The 20,683-nt window shown below is 36.1% G+C and overlaps 1 protein-coding gene across 2 annotated transcripts in view; it reads left to right on the top strand.

Annotated features, from left to right (window-relative positions):
• The first annotated feature begins 11,169 nt into the window (after positions 1–11,169).
• The window catches only part of ATCSA-1 (Transducin/WD40 repeat-like superfamily protein), a 170,197-nt gene continuing 160,683 nt past the window's right edge, over positions 11,170–20,683 (top strand). For both annotated transcript variants that reach the window (XM_089432860.1, XM_089432859.1), the window contains exon 1: positions 11,170–11,549. The gene's annotated coding sequence lies outside the window, so the exon portion shown is untranslated. The remainder of the gene's footprint in view (positions 11,550–20,683) is intronic.

Below are 20,683 nucleotides of genomic sequence, written 5' to 3'. Positions count from 1 at the left end.
TTTTAGGTGTTTTCACACCATATGACATGGAAGAACTTAAGTCTCTAAAAATTACCAAGATGGGGCTATTATCCCGAGAGGAGGAGCTCTGGTGACAAAAAAACAGAGTTATCTGGATGAAAGAAGGTGACTCGAATACAAAGTTTTTTCACCATTTCGTCATCTTTAGGAGGAAAAACAATTTTGTTTGGGAGACTGATGTCGACAATGGTAATATGGCTAAATTTTTCAAGGAAAAAACAATTGAAGGGTTTAGCCATTTCAAGACTCTTTTTACTGAGCCAAGTAGTTGCTCGATTCTTGAGACATTGAAATTCTCAGTTTTCAGATGCAAAAAGGAAGATATTTGGGACTTGATTGGCTTCACAATAGAATTCTATTTGGGATTTTATGATTTGCTAAAATCAAACATTCTAAAAGTGGTATGAGAGTCTCAGTTGAGGAGTTGCACGTATAGGGATTTAAATTCTATGTTTGCCTGCTTGATCCCTAAAAAACATGATTCTAAGTTTTTCAATGACTACAAGATTATATCATGTTGCAATGCTATATATAAGTTGGTATAAAAAATTATCTTTATAAGGATCAAACAAATCTTGAGTGAAATTATCTTAGAGGAAAAGTTTGATTTTTTACAAAATTGTCAAAGTCATGATGCAGTGGCCATCGCCTAAGAATCTATGCATTATGTCAAAAGCAATAATATCCCAACCATTGTGATGAAGACAGACTTGCCTAAGTCATATGATAGAGTAAACTAGTCCTTCAACAAACTTGCCTTCATTTAGATTGGAATTGACTTAAATTTTTTCAATTGGATTATGGCTTGTATATACTTAGTCAATTTCACAGTTTTGATCAATGGTTGTTCTTCACCCTTTTTTAAGGATTCAAGATGACTGAGATAGGGTTTCCCTTAATCACCCTTCCTCTTCTTACTAGTTGGAGAAGTGCTCAACAAGCTGATCCAAAAGGCCATCTCTAATGAAGATTTTAAAGGATAAAAGACTTTTGTTGAGGTTCAAATCTCTCGCTTCCTCTTCGATGATGATATTCTAATTTTTTTGTTTGGATTTGTTTCATACATTGTGGCTTCAAAGAGCATCCTTGAAAGATTCAAACTCTTCATTGGAATGAAAATTAACATTGAAAAATATTTGATTTTGCACAATAATACTACTACAGTAAAAAAAACTATCTTGTTGAACGTTTTCCTTTTCAGATTTCATATATTCAAGATGGCTTCAAGTATTTGGGTTTTTTCCTTAAGCCTAATGCATATAGGAGGGACGACTGGTTATGGTTAGTAAGAAAGATTAGGTGAAAAATAGTTGTTTGGGTTAGTCATCTTCTCTCAAGGGCAGGAAAATTGATTCATGTCGGGTTTGTTCTTGAAAGTATTCTTGTCTATTTGGCATCTATCACTTCCATTCCGAAAGGGATCATTAATAAAATTAAGAAAATTAGTTGTAGATTCCTTTAGGAAGGAAATAGACAAACAAATAATATCCCTATGGTAAAGTGGAAGATGATTGCTCAGCCTAAATTAATGGGCAATTCTGGATTAAAAGACCTTCATTTTTTCAACCAATCGTTAATAGTGAAAAAGTTTATGGAGATTTCTGAATAATCGATCATTATGGGGTTTAGTTATGAAGGGCAAGTACTTCTATGGGAAATATGAAATAGAGTGGATCAGAAGTCCCATGAAGTTGCACCCAAATTCTTCTACAGTGAGGAAAGGCCTATGCAACGCTTTTCCTATTATCAAAAGTTGGGTTGCATGGCGAGTTGGATATGGGAAAATCATATGAGTCAGGTTGGAGCCTTAAGTTGGAGTCGAGGACAATTTCAAGTTGTTAGATAATTTAATTAAATCTTTACACTCAATAGGGGTATTTTTTGAACTGATTCTCGTATCAAGGAGGTGTAAGATTTGGGAATCAGAGGTTGGACATCTACTATCGATTTGGGCTTAAATGATCAAGAATCTTTGGAGTGGAAGAATTTTGTTGGCCTTCATGTGTATGCAATGATCAAAGTCTCACATGTTGATGAAGATAGATTAATTTGGTCGAAGAATCCATCATCGGGGGATTACACAACCACACTTGGATGTCAAGCCCAATTTGAATCCCACTTCAATGGAGAGGTTGCTTGGTGGTGTTGTTTCTTATGGAAGCATAATGGCCTATTGAAATGTAAGCTAGAACTTTGGTTGGCATTATCTAACAAAATAATTACTTGGGACAATGGCATTAAGCATGGATGGATTGGTCCAAATAGGTGCTCTCTATGCATATTGGATGAAGAATCAATCTCCCATATATTCATTAATTGTTCCTTTGCTTGTTAGATACAGTCCATGGTTTTATTAAAGTATGTTCCTTCTTCTACATATTGAAATGAGAATATGATTGCAGGTTATATATAGAATGGATTTCGGTCAAATCATTACTTTTTTTCCCTATACTCCTAGTTGTTACGATCCACTCTACCTGGTGGGCCAGGAACCTAGAAATATTTCAAGACAAATTAATTCCAACTGATGTTGTGATGGCAATCATTCAAGCTACTATAAATTCTCATAAGGTGGAGTAAAAAATAAAGAAAATTAGAAATCGAATTATCCCCCAGGGAAGGAAGAAATTCCATGGGGTTTATTTGATGGTGCTAGTTAGGGCCATCCCTCAATCTGAGGTGTTGGACTAGTTCTCTATCTAAACAAACACTTGGTAAAACAAATTCGTTTTTGTCATAAAAGAGGAACACATACTAAGGTTGATTTCTTGACCCTGTGGGTATTATTGTATGTGGCAAACAACTTCGGGGTAAGGAACTTGCAAATATTTGGAGACTCCCAGCATGTGTTTGATTGGGTATGTGACAATTCTTGAACTGTTGGTCCTCATTTGTTTCATATCATCTAGGAAATAAAGAAGGAAGCTCATAAATTGGAACAATTTTAATCAAAACACATTTTAAGGGAGTTGAATACTCTATCAGATCACCTCTCTAAGGAGGTTTTGTAGTTTCAACCAAACTATATGGAGATTGTTGAATTTTTGTATGACCATGTTTTAGAGACAGTGGTTATCCAATTTTATTTGTAATAAGTTTTATGTCTCTTGGACGTTTTGGATTGTGTAGCTTGGTAAAAGTCAGGCTTTTGTGTATGGAAAACATTACAGGTATTTATGTTGTTGGTTTTGATAGATATGAAATGAGCCTTTTTAAGGCTACCAAAGATGATTGAAGGATATAATGGGAGTCAATTTCTTTTTATGAAAAATTTCATCCTGATCAAACCTATCAGGTCACATCAATGTATATTTTCATTGAGGAAATAAAAAAAAAAATAAAAATTGGCAGGGTTTTTTTTTAACGAGAATGAGAATTTATATTAAGAGAAAAGTTGCATTTGGAGAAGAATAGTTACATTAAGGAACATCATATTAGTAACTTTAAATTCCATACTATTTAAACATTACGAAAGAGACCAAAACATATCGGGCAGAGTTCATGTCGATATTCCTCACCGGTTCATTTGGATTTGGGATAAGGAGCCAAGAAGAGTTGGCTGAATTGCTTAATATAAATTCTCATTCTCGTTAAAAAAAAAAAATTGGCAAGATCTTTTTTTAACGAGAATGAGAATATTAAGAGAAAAGTTGCATTTGGAGAAGAATAGTTACATTAAGGAACATCATATTAGTAACATAGCTTATTGGTTGTCTTGAACAAAAAGAGACTATAAACCAAACTATAACTTCAAAATGTTAGCTAGAGATGGCCTTTATACTAGACCACCAGAAAGTGAAAACTTTATAAAATACTCCCAAAATTCTACAAACCTTAAATTCCATACTATTTAAACATTACGAAAGAGACCAAAACATATCGGGCAGCGTTCATGTCGATATTACTCACCGATTCATTTGGATTTGGGATAAGGAGCCAAGGAGAGTTGGCTGAATTGCTTGCCGAAGAAGGTTTTAAGCGTTGTTGTCCTATAGCAAATTGGAGACATTCCAATTTCCAACAAATGATAGAGATTTCATCCTCTAACTTTTGTCTTAGAGTGCAATGTTCAATCAGAATTTCCATATAAGATGTCAAACTAGATAACATCTGGTTATGATTGAGTTAAAGGACAAGAATCTCTTCTTGTATGTTTGCAATTGGTCTTGTTGTAGAACATCCAATGCTCCATAACCAATTTATGACTTCATGGATGTAGGAGAGATGCCAAAGGATTGCTAGTCAACTCCCTTCTAGTCCATAGTTACTCTATTATCAAATCCACTAAGGGCTAGACTCCTCTGAAAAATCATAGACACTATAGCAAAAACCCAAACGAACTTTACAACAACAAGTAAGTTTCCAATGAAACAAATACTAGAATGTAGAGTGTCCTCATCCAATTTCAAACTATCTTTATAATAACTCGGAAAGGCCCTGCCCTAAACTAATACTAAATAGTCTTGTTGCATATGCCTAGAAGACCAAAGTATGTAAGCACAAAACAAAGTTAAGGAATATAAACCATAGCATATCACCATTAAAAACAATGTGCACTATGGAAGCCTAGAATACATTAAAAGAAAGAGTTTTCAAACCTCCAAAAGGTTGTAGATTTGGAATTAGAATTAATGCCTTATAATGTTTGAGATACCAATTCCAAATTTTGCCAAGCCATGCTTGTCCAGATAATGTTTCTTAGGGGCATAACTCAAGAAAGAAGGATTGAACGTAAAACCAACAACCATCCTTATTTATCTTGGAGGGAGATAGATTCCACCTATGCAGACCCATTCCGTTAATGGATTTGATGGGCATCCATTCCATTGGAAAGCATGAATTGTGTGCCATAAAGAACATGGGATATAAAGTCACTTCCATATCTACATTAAGATTCCATAGCATAATTGTTGTTGCACATTTGAAACCTAGAGAGAACTCCCCGAATAGGGGCCTGACAGTAATTCCATGCTCCTTACTCACTTCAACACTTTAGGTAGAGTATCCCAAACCATTACCTTGTTCTAATCCACATCAACAAAATACAAATCTATCACAAGCTATCTTGAAGAAGCTAACGAGAACACGAGAGGGAGGGTATGGTGATTGTCCTTGCACTCTCCACTATTAACCTTCCATATTAACCATGAATCATGTTGCAGGTCCATCCTAGCTTGGAAGAGGGTTTGACACGACCATAACTTCAAATTTTCACTTGCCTTCATTATGACCCATTCACTACTAATCATTATACCCGTAACATAAACAACCAAGGAAGGGGTTAATATCACGCCCAAGAAAACTATGAAGGGTGCCTTTGCATGAAGCACACCCCTAGCTTGAGCCACTTTCCTATTTCTGATGTGATATATGGGTCCTTGTGGATTATTGATTTTTGAACTTCATAAAAAATTGGTCAAGGAAGGGGGCATAAAAAAACTTGCCCATTTACACTTATTTCACATATCTTTATTTGCACCTTTTCATTTGCCATTACATAAGCTTCTTCTTGATTATTGACCCTAAGAAAAAGGCAACATTTAAGGGAGAGAGATAAGGAGATGATACTTTTGATCTTTTTGATTACATTCTTCAATGCGTTTTCATGAGGGTGGGAATCAACTATCATATGATTAATAATAAGTTTTGAATCTCTAATCACAATCAATGAAGAGATATGTTGATCTTTTGTTAATGTTAAGGCTTGAAGCAAATTCATAAGTTTTCGCTTGATCGATCTCATACCCCAAGCATAAAACATTTCTACATAACTCCCAATGCTTCTACCACCTCTCTCTCTTTCTCACACCCACACCCACACACAAAACATTTCCACTAATCCATATAGTATTAATTGTTATTTTTAATTTGAATATAAGAAATAACAAAACAATATTTTAAGATTGATTTTTTTTAATTCTCTCTCTATATATAAAATTAATAGTTAATAGAATAAAAATATTCCAAATTATTTTGGCATTTTCATTAATCCACATAGAGATATATTATTTAAAAAAGACAAATAAACAAAACGTTTCCACTAATCCATATAGTATTAGTTTTTATTTTTAATTTGAATATAAAAAATAAAATAAAATAAAAATTTGAGATTGAGATTTTAATTTTTGTTTTTAAATTTTGAATTTTTTTTAATAAACTAATTTTTTATTACGTTAAGTCTCCAACCTAGTATGGTAAAGATGTTGTAATGTCATCTTTATCATTTTAAGTCAGTGAAAATAAACTAAAAATAAAAATAAAAATAAAATAAAAAACATAGAGTTAATAATTATAATTATGATTAATAATTAAGCCAACTTAGATTCATCTTAACTCCAGATCTACCAAGTGCAGAGAGGGATCAAATCTTTTTTCACTGAGAGGTTTACATTTCAAGAGATTTGATCTCTCCACGCTTAATAGATCCAGAGTTAAGATAGATCTAAGCTAGCTAATAATAATAGAATGAAGATTTTCATAGTTATTCATATTCGCAGAAGATTTCCGGATGACGTTGCCTATTGAGACCACGATTTAGTTTGGAAAAGTCATTTTTCACCAGAATCCGACTATTTGTTTTAAAAAAAAATGAGCATAGGATTGTTTGAATCACTTTTTGATACTGGAAATGGATCCAACACCATCAAAAACCTCCAAGGCACCCAAAAACGTGAAGCTTGACAACTTAATCCTAATTTCTCATTTTTTTGTTGGATTTTTGCCAAAATCATGCGGAAATTTCCACTATTTTCCGAGCAAAATTGTGGCCTCGTTAGACTATTGTTAGGATTAATATCTTGCCCAACGTTTTGGGTGGACCCTCCACCTATCATCGTGGACCACAGAATATTGAATGATAACATGCCAGTTCTGAGAGTCTTAAATAGAAAATAAATTAATTAGCCTTTAGGGAAAAATAATAATTTTTTTTGAGAGAGCCGTTAAGAGTCAAGTCAAAGAGGGTATAAAGAAGATTTTGATTTAATTAATTATAAAAGATTTTTTAAATAATTAAGTTAACTTCAAAGTAAAAGGGATAAAGAAATTATATTGATTTAAAATCAACAAAATAATAATAAAAAATAAAAAATTCAAATTAATAATGAAAATAATGTCAATTATTTAAATAAATAAAGAAGGGGGAGAAATGAAAGAAGGAAATAATTAACTATTAAGAATCATTAAGACGGATTTTTAATTTAAACAATTTAAAATAATTTATTTTATTTAAATAAATAAGTTAAATTTGAAACATCATCCAAAGTGATGGAGCCTCAGATGGTGAATAAGGTTTATTAATGTTTGCAAGATATCATGGTCTTTGAGTTTGCAGGCAGGCCTTGGTACCCCCTAGGCTAATGCTATGACTTTTTCATGAGAAGTTGCAGTCAATTTCAAAGGAATGTGGAGGTTGTGGGGCTCGAGCATGGGGCCTAATTTCACACAAGCTTCTTCGACCAGATCACCCATTTTCTCTTCATCAAATGATGTACTATGATTGTTACAGAAACTGGGACTCCCCGCGGAACATGCCCCCTTGCATGGATTCCCTCGCTGATGAAGGTTAGGGTTTTCCTTGCAGCATGCACCGCCAAGACTTGGGCTATCACATCGCTCTATGCAAGCAAAGATCCTAGTGATCTCAGGCAATAGTTGGACCCTCAGAGCAATGCTTCTCCTAGGGTGATGTCTTTGGGTAAACCTCACATGGACAACAAATTTGGGTAGTGGCTCTGACCGAAAAGAATTGTCGATCATCCAATTTGCAGCAAGCTCGCACACGGGACACAAATCCAAGAATTTGGGATTGGTGGAGGGTCTTTTTTGTCAGCATTTCGATCTCTGAGGATGGGTAACTCGACGAGCCACAACAATGCTTTTTTGATCGAAATATCACAAAGGATTTCCCTTTTAGTGCAAGAACGATTGGGATATGGTTTAGATCTGGTGTTTTGGATTGCAAGGGATGTCGAGGCAACACCATGCAACTATTTCTCTCTTTGCCGGTGGTTCCCTGCGGGATTCTTACACGCAACAAGGAACCAAGTCTTTTTGATTGGTAGATTTCCCTCTCCTCTAAGAAAAAACCAGATCTATCGTTTTGATTCAAATCTAAAGGAGAGACAAACAGAGAGGAGACCACAATGCTTAGATCCAGATTCGGAGGTGTTGTTTCCTGTTTTCATTAAAACTCTTAATGGAAAATCGATATTGCTAAGGGTTTGAGGAACAAATTTAGTGAAAGATCTTAAGCAAAGAATACAAAATAGCTCAGGTATACCAACACCTTTACAAAGATTGATTTTTGCAGGAAAGGGGTTGTAGGATATGTCTCAATTGAAAGATTATGGTATTCAAAGGAACTCCACCATTATCATAAATTTAAGATTACGAAGTGGTCCCCCAAGAGTGAGCATGCCACCTAGACCATCTTCTACTTGTAGGGGTTCATTTCGTTTAAGGACGCTTTGAGAGGGAATATTGTCGCACCAAACAAACAAACCCCAAATCTGACAATTCTAGGTCCATACCTCGTAGAGAAGATGGAGAAAGCTCCAGATATGACAATAGAATTACCATAAGTAAGTGGTCTTTTCACTGTTCTGCAAGCCAAAGCTATCATATGTCGATTTAATGGTTTTTGGTCCAAATCTGAAGATCTACCTCAATTGGGCCAAAGAGTGTGATATTTATCTGTGTGCGAAAGGTTTTTTTGTGGTTTAGTTCGATAATTAGAAAGATTTGGAATATGTCATAAATGAAGGACCATGGTTTTGGGGAAGGGCAGGTCTTTTTGTAACCCCATGGTTCCCCGGATTTGATGCCAACACAATGGTGGTATCGAAAATGTCAGTATGGGTAAGGTTACATAATCTTCCACTCCCGTTTTGGCACCACCAAGTCCTAGAAGGCATTGGGAATTCTTTGGGGAGATTTCTAAAGATAGATCAAGAAAGAATGGACAAAGGTATCTTCACTTTTGCATGCATATGTGTGGAGATGGACATAAGTAGAGGACTTCCAGATTGAGTTCACCTCACACACCAAGATTTCAAGTTGACACAATGGCTAGATTTTGAAAACACTGCCTTTAGGTGTCGGATCTACCATCAGACTGGGCACTTACATAATACATGCCCACAAGTGAAAAAGAGGACAAAGAAAAGGTCACAAAAGCAAAAAGGGTGGCAATTCCCAGATCTGCATTCTTCTGATGAAGAAGATGAAGAAATGGACGAGAGACAACAAACTCTAGAGGCACAGGATCAACAAGGCTCCCAAAAGGAGGAAGAAGAGAAACTGAAGGATCAGGCAAAACAAACAGAGAATCCCAATGACCTCAGGGAGATCCAGATTCATGGAACTCAACACGAGGAAAAGAACAACAATCAAGGTCCAAGTGGAACAAAGCGATCTCATGTTTATGAGAGCTTAGACTTAGATAAAGAAATGTCAGCATTAGAAAAAAGTGATGAGTTGGCAATTGTTATGGCTACTCCATCTCTTGGGGTATGGCAAAAAGTTCAAAAGAAAAAGGCAAAAAAGAGAAAGGCAACATATCTCGCTAAATGTTTATTTTTTATTTTTTATTTTTATTTTTATTTTTGTAGCCTAGCTACTATGAGTGCTTAAAGCACTTCCTCTTGGTCCTCAGGGACAATATATGAATGCATTTGTGCATTTGCTTATGTAACATTTTATTTTTTTAATAGAAAGTTGCGAGTTTTCTCAGGTATTTTTTTTTAAAGTTAAATTCAAAAATGTGGAAAACTACCAAATCAAAGGGATAAAGACAATATATTGGATTAAAAATCAACCAAATAATAACAAAACTTTCGATTAAAATAATTAACAATAAAATTAATTAAAAATATTAGAATTTAGACTAATGAAATCAAAATTAATAATGAAGATAATATCAATATTTTAAATAAATAATGAATTAAAAGGAGAAGGAAAATTTCAAAAAAGGAATATCAATAATTTAAATAAGTAAAGAATTAAAAGGAGAGGAAATAAATAATTATTAACTATAAATAACAATTAACAATAAGATAAAAACATTAACAATAAAAATTATTTAAAATTAAATGAATAAAATTTAAATAATAATAAAATATAAATATTTTTTGGGGGTGAATCAAAACATGAAATGGATTAGATCACATTAAATAAGGGAGTATAAATCAATGAAAATAAATCAGATAAACAAATCAAGATCGAAAGAGGGAAAAACAAATTTAACGTGAAAGGTGATGGATTTCCAGGATTGACTCAATTTGAATTAATCTTCTCTACTGAAATTATCGGGATTGACTCAATTTGAATTAATCTTCTCTACTGAAATTATCGTGGTGCTTCTCGATTTCAAGAACTTTTTTGATTACGCGAATGTTGTAAAAAGGAACCAAAACTAAGATTTTGGATTGATCAAAGAAAACAAGGTGTTTTGAATTAAATGAATGCTCAATTTAGATACACAGAGATGGTTAGTATCAACTATATAATTAAAATAAAAAAAAATCGTAAAGGCTTTACGATATCTTGGATAGATGGTGATTAGGTGATTTGTTAAGACACTCCTTAATGTGAAGTCACTAATTCAATTCCCCACCTTGATTAGAGTGATATATTAGACATGATAACGATATAATCCCACAAACATGCCCGAGAGTTTTTTAAGGTGTTAAACCATTTATACATTCAATTTTTTTTTTAAACAACAAAATCTCACCATCGTACTTTAAATTGTACCTTGAAAAAAAAAAATTATAAAAAAATAAAAAAAACCGTTTTCTTTAGATTTTTCCAAACCATGATATTAAAAAATGTTTTAAAATAGATATTTTTATAGGCCGATAGGGGTTTCTTTTGACCTTATCAGTCTCACGATCTTACTTTAAATTGTACCTTGAGGAAAAAAAAATTATAAAAAAATAAAAAAACCATTTTCTTTAGATTTTTCCAAACCATGATATTAAAAAATGTTTTAAAATAGATATTTTTATAGGCCGATAGGGGTTTCTTTTGACCTTATCAGCTTAGTCTACACTTTTCCTTCTCAGTTCAGTCTACACTTATCTTGTGCGTTTGACATCTGGCACATAAATTTTTCTCAATCCGCTTCACATCTGTCTCCGCCTATGGTTTGGTGGCTCTCCAAAACCCAGTTATCCCGTGCACGACCAACAAATTCGTGCTTTGAAAACCCTGTTCTGCGGTGCACGACAAACTAATCTTTGCTTAATTCGTGCTTCCATGACCTTACCAGCTGACGTCTTGGTTCAAACTTCATGACCTTACCAGCTGACGTCTTGGTTCAAACTTCATCAACAGTTATGTAATAAGCTGTCTAAAAATTATGTATAACAATGTTCAATCTGACAGACGAGCCCTGTTTGACAATCTCACAAAGTATAGCAGTGTTCAAACTGACAGAGGAGCCTTGTTTGACAATCTCACGAACGGAGCCGGAGCTGTGTTCAGTATAAATATAGCAAATACGGCGGAGCGCTAGAGCCCTTTAGGTAAATGTAATGCGAATCTCTGTTGCATACAGTTCTTTCAATGAATCTCATATTTTTTAGGTTTTGTTGAATGCACTCTCTATAGCCCATGAATAGCAATGAAAATGGTAGTTTGTCTGAAGTTTTGCATACCAGTGATTGTAATACTAATTTCTGCGATTGTAATACTAATTTCTGCGCCCTACAATTTTCCCAGCCGCCGCACTGTTCACGACCTGATCCGAAGCACTTTGTCTTTCGGGGTTCTTGGTAGTGAACAGGCTCCAGAAAGCCACTCTCCACTTTGGGCTGCGAACAATGCTCAGAATTAGGGCTTTTGCTTTTGGCGATTAGTATAAGGGAAAACATGTTCAGTTTTATCCCATCTTCACCCCCATTATGACCAGCCACTTTTAATAGTATATGCCGGGAGACTGTAGGCCGAGGACAAGGAGGAAAAGCTCGAAGCTCTAAATCCTGGAGGTTTTTAGTGAGAAATTTGAGAGGTTTAGAAGAAGACTCATTCGCCTCGGAATTGCATTGTAGTGCCCGCTAAATCTTAATTATCTGGTGTAAATGGCTGGGAACAGCACGCCTTTCATTCCCAAGGTAAAATTCTTCCGAATTGTCAGCATTAGATTTCGAATTTCGAGCTGGGAATTGCGTTCTAGAGTTTGAATTTGGGGTTTTGTGGAGAGTTTTAGCGTTAATTTACGCATTTTACCCAGCCTTTGCCACAAATTCTCAGCGTTTGTGGGAAATTGGGGAGAAAAATCTCTTCTTCGGAGAAATAAAGGGTTTAAGGCCGAGAATTCTGAGAATTCGCCATTTAAATGTAACCCGTGACTCCATTGGATGTCTGTGCATTTGGCCGTTGTGAAATTATTGTGAATTATTTTTGCTATGGTTCCAATTCTGCTTCCCTTAGTTTAGAATTCAAAGATTTTTGCCATCGGTTGTCTTGTCCATCTGAAAGCCCGAGAATCTAATATGCAAGGTCCTCATACTCTACAAGATCATTGATCTATTCTACAAGAAGAATGTACATAAAGCTCGCATTGAACCAGATTGTTGAATGCATATGATGGGCAGCATATAGGAAAACCCGATATTGTATAAGCTACGATAGCGTTATTCCAAATTAATTTAAAGCTGATCAAATATAACCCCTAAAACCTTCAAAGATGTTTAACTGACCGAACTCGTGGGGTTTATAAGCTGTAACCATCTACTCAAAATTATTTTCTATAGACTGCCCTCGCCGAGTGTGCAGAGTGATTATAGAGATTTAATCCTGCAAGCTTATCCTTTATTTCAGGAAAAGAAGCTTCTTTTGAATGTTGTAAATTGAAATCAAATCCATAAACAAAAATGTTTTGAAACTGTTAAACACACATGGACAGCAAACAATGTGAAAGATAAATCATGTGAGTACATATTTTTATTAACATCAGATATACATTTATAGTACAATGTGTGACTCTTGGGTTTCAGATCCCAAGGTCTCTTGGACTGCTTAGTCTTTTCAGCTTCCACACTAACCCTTTAGGATTAGGTGTCCAACATTCCCCCCCTTAATCCGAAGGGTTATGTATGAGTCCAAGAAGAGAGCTGTAATACAAAATGTGCAAAAAATGCATGGCAGCACTAGGCTGAATGTGCTCTATGAAATGTTGGTATAAAAAAGGGCAGTGGTTTAAGGATGACCACCAACACTGGAACGCTTAGTGCAGTTCCCGGAACTCTTCCAATACTGGCAAGAAACTGAAGTTTTCTGCTAGAGAAAGTGTTCTCAATCTGTGATGGTTTAAGGATGACCAACAACTCTTGAATGCTTAATGCAATTCCTGGAACTCTTCCAAAGCTGGCAAGAAGCTGGTGTCTTCTGCTAGAGGAAGTGTTCTCAATCTGTGATGGTTTAAGGATGACCAACAACTCTGCGATTCCTGGAATTCTTCCAAAACTGGCAAGAAGCTGGAGTCTTCTGCTAGAGGAAGTGTCCCAGATTGCCAACTGAAGGCATGTTCAGGCATCTTTGTCTCTGGCTACAACTCTGAAACTGGTGTGGCAGGTTGTGGCTCAGGCTCGCTTGATGTGACTTTGAAGCTTGTAGATGACCATCATTTCCCCCCTGTCAGATACAAGGTGAGATGATGGAGAAACTCAGCTGCAAGACTGTTCAATACTCTGGAACAAGTTCTGACATGTGTTTGGAATATCTTCTTGGCTGTTGATGCCCATTGCCAAGAAGCGATCCATCCAAGATGAATCTTTGTTCTTGCAGGACGTTTATTTCTGAAGCATCTGTGTGAAGAATGGCTGGTTTTATGACAGTGCTTACATGGATGAAGATCAAAACAATGATCTTTCAAATGGCCAACTCGGTCACAGTGTTGGCATTTTACAATCTGTTGTTGTTGTTGCTGCGGTGGAAGAGGAGTAGAATTTGGAACAGCTGAAACTGAGCTGTTATGAGGAGCAAGTGAACTGTCATAAATGAATCCAGCACTCTGAAACTGAATGGGCTTGGCATAGTCTGGAATATGAAAGGACAAGTCCTTGTCATATCCAAGACCAGTTCTGTGCTTGTTGTGGACAAGCTGTTCCCAAGGTCTGATGATGGGCTTGGGAGGTGCAGACTGAGTTTCTGCATCTGCATGTACAACTGGTGCTTTATAAACTGTAACATTATTAACATGCTGCTGATGGGTGGTTGTCTCAATGTTCTGAACAAAAACAGGTTCAGAATGATGTCTATGTAGCTCTTCTTGCTGTAGCTGTGATTCAAGCTGCAAAAAATCAATCTTTTCCTGGGCATTATATAAGCATGTCTGAATTTCTGAGAGAGATCCTTTGCTGATTTTTAATGTGTCATCAACAGTAGATTGTATAAGAGTTTTCATGAACTCTAATACTTCACTGATTCTGGCCATCTGTCTTAATGCAGAAAAATAATATCTACTCACAATACACAACAATATCCTTTATAAATGTCAGCAAATGATCAGTGTGCAGCATAAAAGATTACAATCAGCTCACCAAAATCTTTATGAAGCAGTTGAATCAAGGAAACAATGCACTATAATGAGTTTTAAGTACAATGCCACAATTAGGGCAGCAGCAACTGCAAACTTGTTTGAGACTTGGATTGAATATTGGTGTGAACACAACAGTTGGAACCTTCGTTTCCCCTGGTAAATTTAATCAATGTAACTAAAGACAAGTTCCATTCAGTTTACAACCTTCACAATATCATGATTGGTGTTCGCCCATTACAATGACAAAAAGAATCCATGATCCATCCATTCTAGTAGAACTTTCAACCAAAAATTCTTCGAAACCTAATCTTGCTGTTTATCAAACTGCCATCAAAAAACTTATTACCCAAAGTAGACTAATCAACATAGTTATGCATAATTTAGCCCGAATATATCATTAAAAACATAGTAGCTTCCTGCTGGCGTAGGCATCAAATGAAACATATATTGGCAAGAATCTGGAGTGCAATGTATCGAATCCTCTTGCAACAACTCAATAGTTAGTTGTGTACCATAAGTTTGTGAGAGTAAATTACTGCATGTAACCAATAAGTTTCCCAGCAGTTTCTCTTTTTCAAACAAGTCTATACAACACCTGAAATGATCATTCACTATAGCTCCATCCCTGAAATTGTGATTAGTACTCTGCCAGAATCACGCCATCAACCTGACTGAACTTCAGCTGATGTTGTTCCCCGGGCAACTGCAGGCTGCCGCTGACAAATACAAGCATGCCGCCAGCAAAACTTTGGAATAGAACAGCTGCAAAACTTTTGATTCACCACAGAGATAATAAAAAGAAAATAAAGAACAAGCATGCCATCGCTCTGAAGTTTTCTCGATGCACTACACTATACATAACCGTCCACATTTTCCAAAGCAATGTAGCTTCCAAGCCGAAGTCTCAAACTTTCAAAAGCACAATACCGGGAGCAGTTCGAATCACTGAATATTTGATACAAATCTCCATTGAATCAGCGAGAGAAGCAAAACAAATTTTCGAGAATTAACATCCAACTTTCTTTAAGGCGGTCTCGTTTTACAACAATTTTCAACAGACACGAATAATAGCTAACAAACTCCGTCTCCACCCTCTGATTCACACAATAAACGCAATCCGCCACCAAAAGAAGCAAACCTCCCCCAAATTATCAACCCACGTGAGAGTAAAACTTACAAATCTGAGTAAGGATACATAAGAGTCCAGGTAATTAAATAACCAGTGAAAATATCGGCCATCAAACAGCAAAGAGAGGAATGTTGTACCTCACGTTTCATGTAATAGCGACTCAAAAAAATGTCGTCTATCTTTTGCAAACTTTACATATGAAATTGAAGTGATTATCTCTGCAAAAAATTATGATCTAGAACCTGGAAGCGATTATTTCTTTGGAACCTCGTGGCGTAGGCACCTGCGGTCCTCATCCAATTGATTTAGAGGGGTACACATAAATTTCAAAGGATGCAACATCGATAATGGAGAAGAGCGCTCTCTAAGCTTTCATACATAGCAGGTTTGGAGCTGAAGGAGTTTAATAGTGACGAAGCCGTTCTCACGGAAAGTATAGTGCAATGGGTGCGGAAAAAGATTCCAAAATCACAATCGGATGTACCCACACATCCAACCCGCGCGCAAGCAAAATTATAAGATCTTCAGAAAACAATATCATACCCTTCTGCAAGCAAAATTATAAGATCTTCAGAAAGCAATATCATTGCTGCAGCTGCAACACAAGAGGAACACCAAGGCTGTGGGGTTTGTGGATTCTGGCGAGTAGAGAAGACTAAATTGGCAACGGAATTCTAAAACCGCATCAAGTCTTTAACAATCAATACTGTTTTTTTTTTTTTTTTGTCTGATCCGAGAGTTGTTCTGAACAGCCTCATTTCAATTAAATCTTACGCTAAAGATTCCGGAAGAATCTCGTTCTCGAATTTCTCCGGGCAACTCAAAATGTAACGAAATGCTGGAATAGATGCAGCACCAAATGCTGAAGTCTGTGCTTGAATAAAAGCTTGAAGAAAACACTGTACAATTGCACACCGACGCTGGTTGTTATCTCTTTGCAGAGGAATTACAACAGTGAAACGACAGGATTGCAGTTATGCCCAAAATAGAGAAATCGTAATAATGTGCAAAAAGGCCACTGTCAATCTGACTATAAAGGTCGATTCAGTTTATGACAGCGAGGGATTCTTTAACTAAATATGTCCATTGGAATAAACAAACTTGAATGAAATCAGGCAAAAGAAAGATGCAGATGAAACTTCCCGGTTGCTTCAAACAGATTAAACTTCCTCGTAGTCTAAATCATCTGATTATCTTGGTTCGTCTGTGGGCATCTCATATGCGCAGCAGCAGCGAGAGGCGTTGGGACACAACTGGATTGTGTATGCGGGCAATATCTTCGTCTCCAGCGAGGGAAACGGAAGCGAGCGTAGAGAAAAGAACGCCGGTGGCAGGAGCGAGGGTGGAGATCCCTAAGCCGGAGGAAGCTTTCTCAGGTTTATGGACAGACAGGCGTTACAAAGGCAGCGCTGGTGCGCCAGAGAAAACAGGTGGTCCCAGCTATTGAATCGGAAATGGAATAGAGAGCGTAGAGGACGCAGTGTCAGGAATGTACCTGAGTGTTTCTGAGAGTAACGTGCTGCAGGTCGGCATCAATTCTCCTGCAGCGAATTCAGGTATGCGCAGAGCAGTGCAGGACCAACGTTTAGGCACCAGTTTAATTTTGGAATATGAACAGATGCGTTGGCAGTGCTCAGGGCAGAGGAGCGCAGTCTCAGGACAGTGCGCAGTCTAAGGACAGAGGCAGAAACGCTCAGGTATGAGCAGCTCAGACACAGAATTATGGGCAGAGGTGCAGGACTGACATGCACATAACAGGCCACAGAAAAACAAGCGGCTCTGATACCATGTTAAACACACATGGACAGCAAACAATGTGAAAGATAAATCATGTGAGTACATATTTTTATTAACATCAGATATACATTTATAGTACAATGTGTGACTCTTGGGTTTCAGATCCCAAGGTCTCTTGGACTGCTTAGTCTTTTCGGCTTCCACACTAACCCTTTAGGATTAGGTGTCCAACAGAAACATAAAGATAAATTACTTAAATTCAAGGACGAGAGTTTTAATCAACAATGAGATTTTGAAGGTATGTGATATCATTCTAATGCATGGTAGAGAATCTAATAGAGTATGTCAAAGCTTATGCATGCTTACACTGATGACCAAATAATCTTCTGGAGAAATTTCCATATGTTTTGCTCTGCACTCCCAAATTCGAGTGTTAACAACTTGAAGTATGGTGTCACCTCTGCAACAGAGTTGATACATTTCACAAAACTCAGGAAGCTTTTAGGATTCTAATATATTTCCAATGACTATAGTTTTAATAATTTGTACTCTACATAAGGCTGAGGTTAAAATTTTGAAACTGAACTTGCACTTGACCCTCTGGCCATGGTTTTTATAATGTTTCCTCTAAATACGCCTGAGATTGGATTGTTGAAATTGAACTTGCACTTGAATTTCAAAACTCAACCAAAGCCATTTACCTTAACCTATTTTTCCCTTTCCAACAGAGTGGTAGGAATGAGTCTGATGAATCTTGCTCCACTTGTTTCCTAGGTAGGTTTTCTTTAACCCGTTAACATTGCATTATTAGAACGAGATAAAGTCCTTATAGTACAAGGGAAAGGTAATTTGTGATACTTAGAACTGAGAGGAAAGCAACATAAGCTTGATTTGTGAAGAATGTGTAGGAGCTACCACTATCAAATATTATTCTTCCTAGCCTTCTTCCATTTCCATCTTTGTCAAGGTGTTTGTTCCCAAACATCATCTGTGTAGCCCCCACATCATAGTGTTTTCTGTAAAACAAGAGAACAATATGTTAGTAGAAGTTCATAGATTATTTTAAATAACAAATTAAATCAAGAAAGTTTATTTTAAAGGGATTTCAAGTTAATTATTAAAGCAGAAGAGTCACTAGAGGCCTATGATGCAACTCAGTGTCCGTATGAATTATTTGCCAAGCCTAAAATGCAAGATGCTACTGTAAGTAAATAACAAACTGGCTTTATGAGGGGAAGATACTTGTGAGAGAATATAGTTACTTTGTAGGAAATTCTGGACTGAGCTTCAAGAACAGATCAGAATATATTAAAGTTAGTGATGTACTTTTCCAAGGCTTAGACAAAATGGAGTTGTATGTTTTCATGTTGATGTTCCTGAAGGAACACATTTGTAACGATGTCTCTTTATTTCGTCTTTCTGTCAATAAATATGCCATAGGGTATATGGTAATAATAATTGTTGTATTCCTAAACGAATACAGCTCCTACAAAGTGGTTCTTAGTTGATTAACAATTATCTTGCAATGGACATAGTTTTACATCTACAAACAAATCATATAATGTGGAATGGACTGGAAACACTGTCGACAACATTTGATTAGTAATTTGAACCTAAATTGGACGTTAAGGCAAAAGTTGTAGGCTTATGGCCACTCATTCTATGAAGTTATTCAAACGGAGTGATGGCTTCCTCAGCATGGATGGAGATAGTTGCATTTCTAATAGTGGTATTCATTCTCTATTTGTAAATTCTATTTGTATTTTATTGTTGGGTGCTATTGTTCTCTCAACTTGCAGCATATATACATCCCAGGTTAGCAAGAATATACTTCTTTGTTACTGCTGTATATGAGGCTCATAACCATTATGAATTAATGTTCTCTCAACTGGCAGCATATATACATCCCAGGTCAACAAGAATACACTTCTTTGTTACTGTTGTATGTGAGGCTCATAACCATTATGAATTAAGACAAGACAAGTGTGTTACTTTAATACACCATATATTATTAAACGCCAACATATAACTATGTGTCTATCAATGAACTTATAACCAAAATGAGATCAAAGCATTGTAGGAGAACATTGCAATATGATCCACATGAGGGGAGGACCAGAAAAAACTTGTTTAAAAATAGGACCAGAAAAAACTTGTTTAAAAATAATTTGATTTCAGGTTGATAACCTTTCATATATAATGCAAAATTTCATTATATATTTTCAAACAAAAAATTATGTCAAATTGTAAGAGGCATATGCTTTAAATAAAAAACCACATTAACACCAAGTAAATGATCCCAACCACATTAACCAGTTCTCGTAAGTGATGATATTACACCAAGTAAATGATCCCAACGCATCGTTTAAACTTTAAATGTCCAAATGATCATTACCAATTGTAATATGGTGTATTGCAAATCATTAAATAATCATCGTCAGTTGTATTATGGTATATTGCAAATCAGTGATGATATTACACCAAGTAAATGATCCCAACGCATCGTTTAAACCATTGTTTTAAAAAACGGCCGAGTGTATCAAGTAAATGATCCCAACCACATTAACCAATTCTCGTAAGTGATGATATTACACCAAGTAAATGATCCCAACGCATTGTTTAAACTTTAAACGTCCAAATGATCATTACCAATTGTAATATGGTGTATTGCAAACAATTAAATAATCATCGTCAGTTGTATTATGGTATATTGCAAATCAGTGATGATATTACACCAAGTAAATGATCCCAACGCATCATTTAAACCATTGTTTTAAAAAACGGCCGAGTCAAACCGAGCCAATGCTTGGCCGGGTCGGCTTAGTCGCTGAAACGGAACGGCTGGCCGAGTTGCTACCGAGCTAGTCATTGACGCGGTCGACTCGGTAACAAGTCGGCCATCTTGGTAACAACTCGGCCGACTTAGCTCTTTGACAAAAATCCTGAAGAACATTTGTCAAAAGTTGTCCTGCTTCCTACATATCAATGGTTGGGTTGTTGTTTATTGCATATTTATAGCCCTAAAGTAATCTATCACTGTGAAAAAGTTTTGAAAATTACAAGGCCGAAGTATGGTTATCCTAGTGGCATGAATTAGAAAACTGAAACAATGCATTGAGCCATACAATGTTTTTAAAAAGGCAAACATTCTGGCAATGGACTAATGATCTGAATTGTATTCTCAAACAATTCCATGATTGGTAAGAATGAATGACAGACTTCAAGAAATCTTATAGCTATCAGAAATAACC

The sequence above is a fragment of the Pinus tabuliformis genome, chromosome 5_1 (assembly GCF_031772625.1).
Source record: "Pinus tabuliformis cultivar Carrire ecotype Pingquan chromosome 5_1, CPIR1, whole genome shotgun sequence".
Classification (NCBI taxonomy): domain Eukaryota; kingdom Viridiplantae; phylum Streptophyta; class Pinopsida; order Pinales; family Pinaceae; genus Pinus; species Pinus tabuliformis.
Note: the sequence above shows the minus strand (reverse complement) of the source record. Positions and strands in the feature narration are given on the sequence as shown.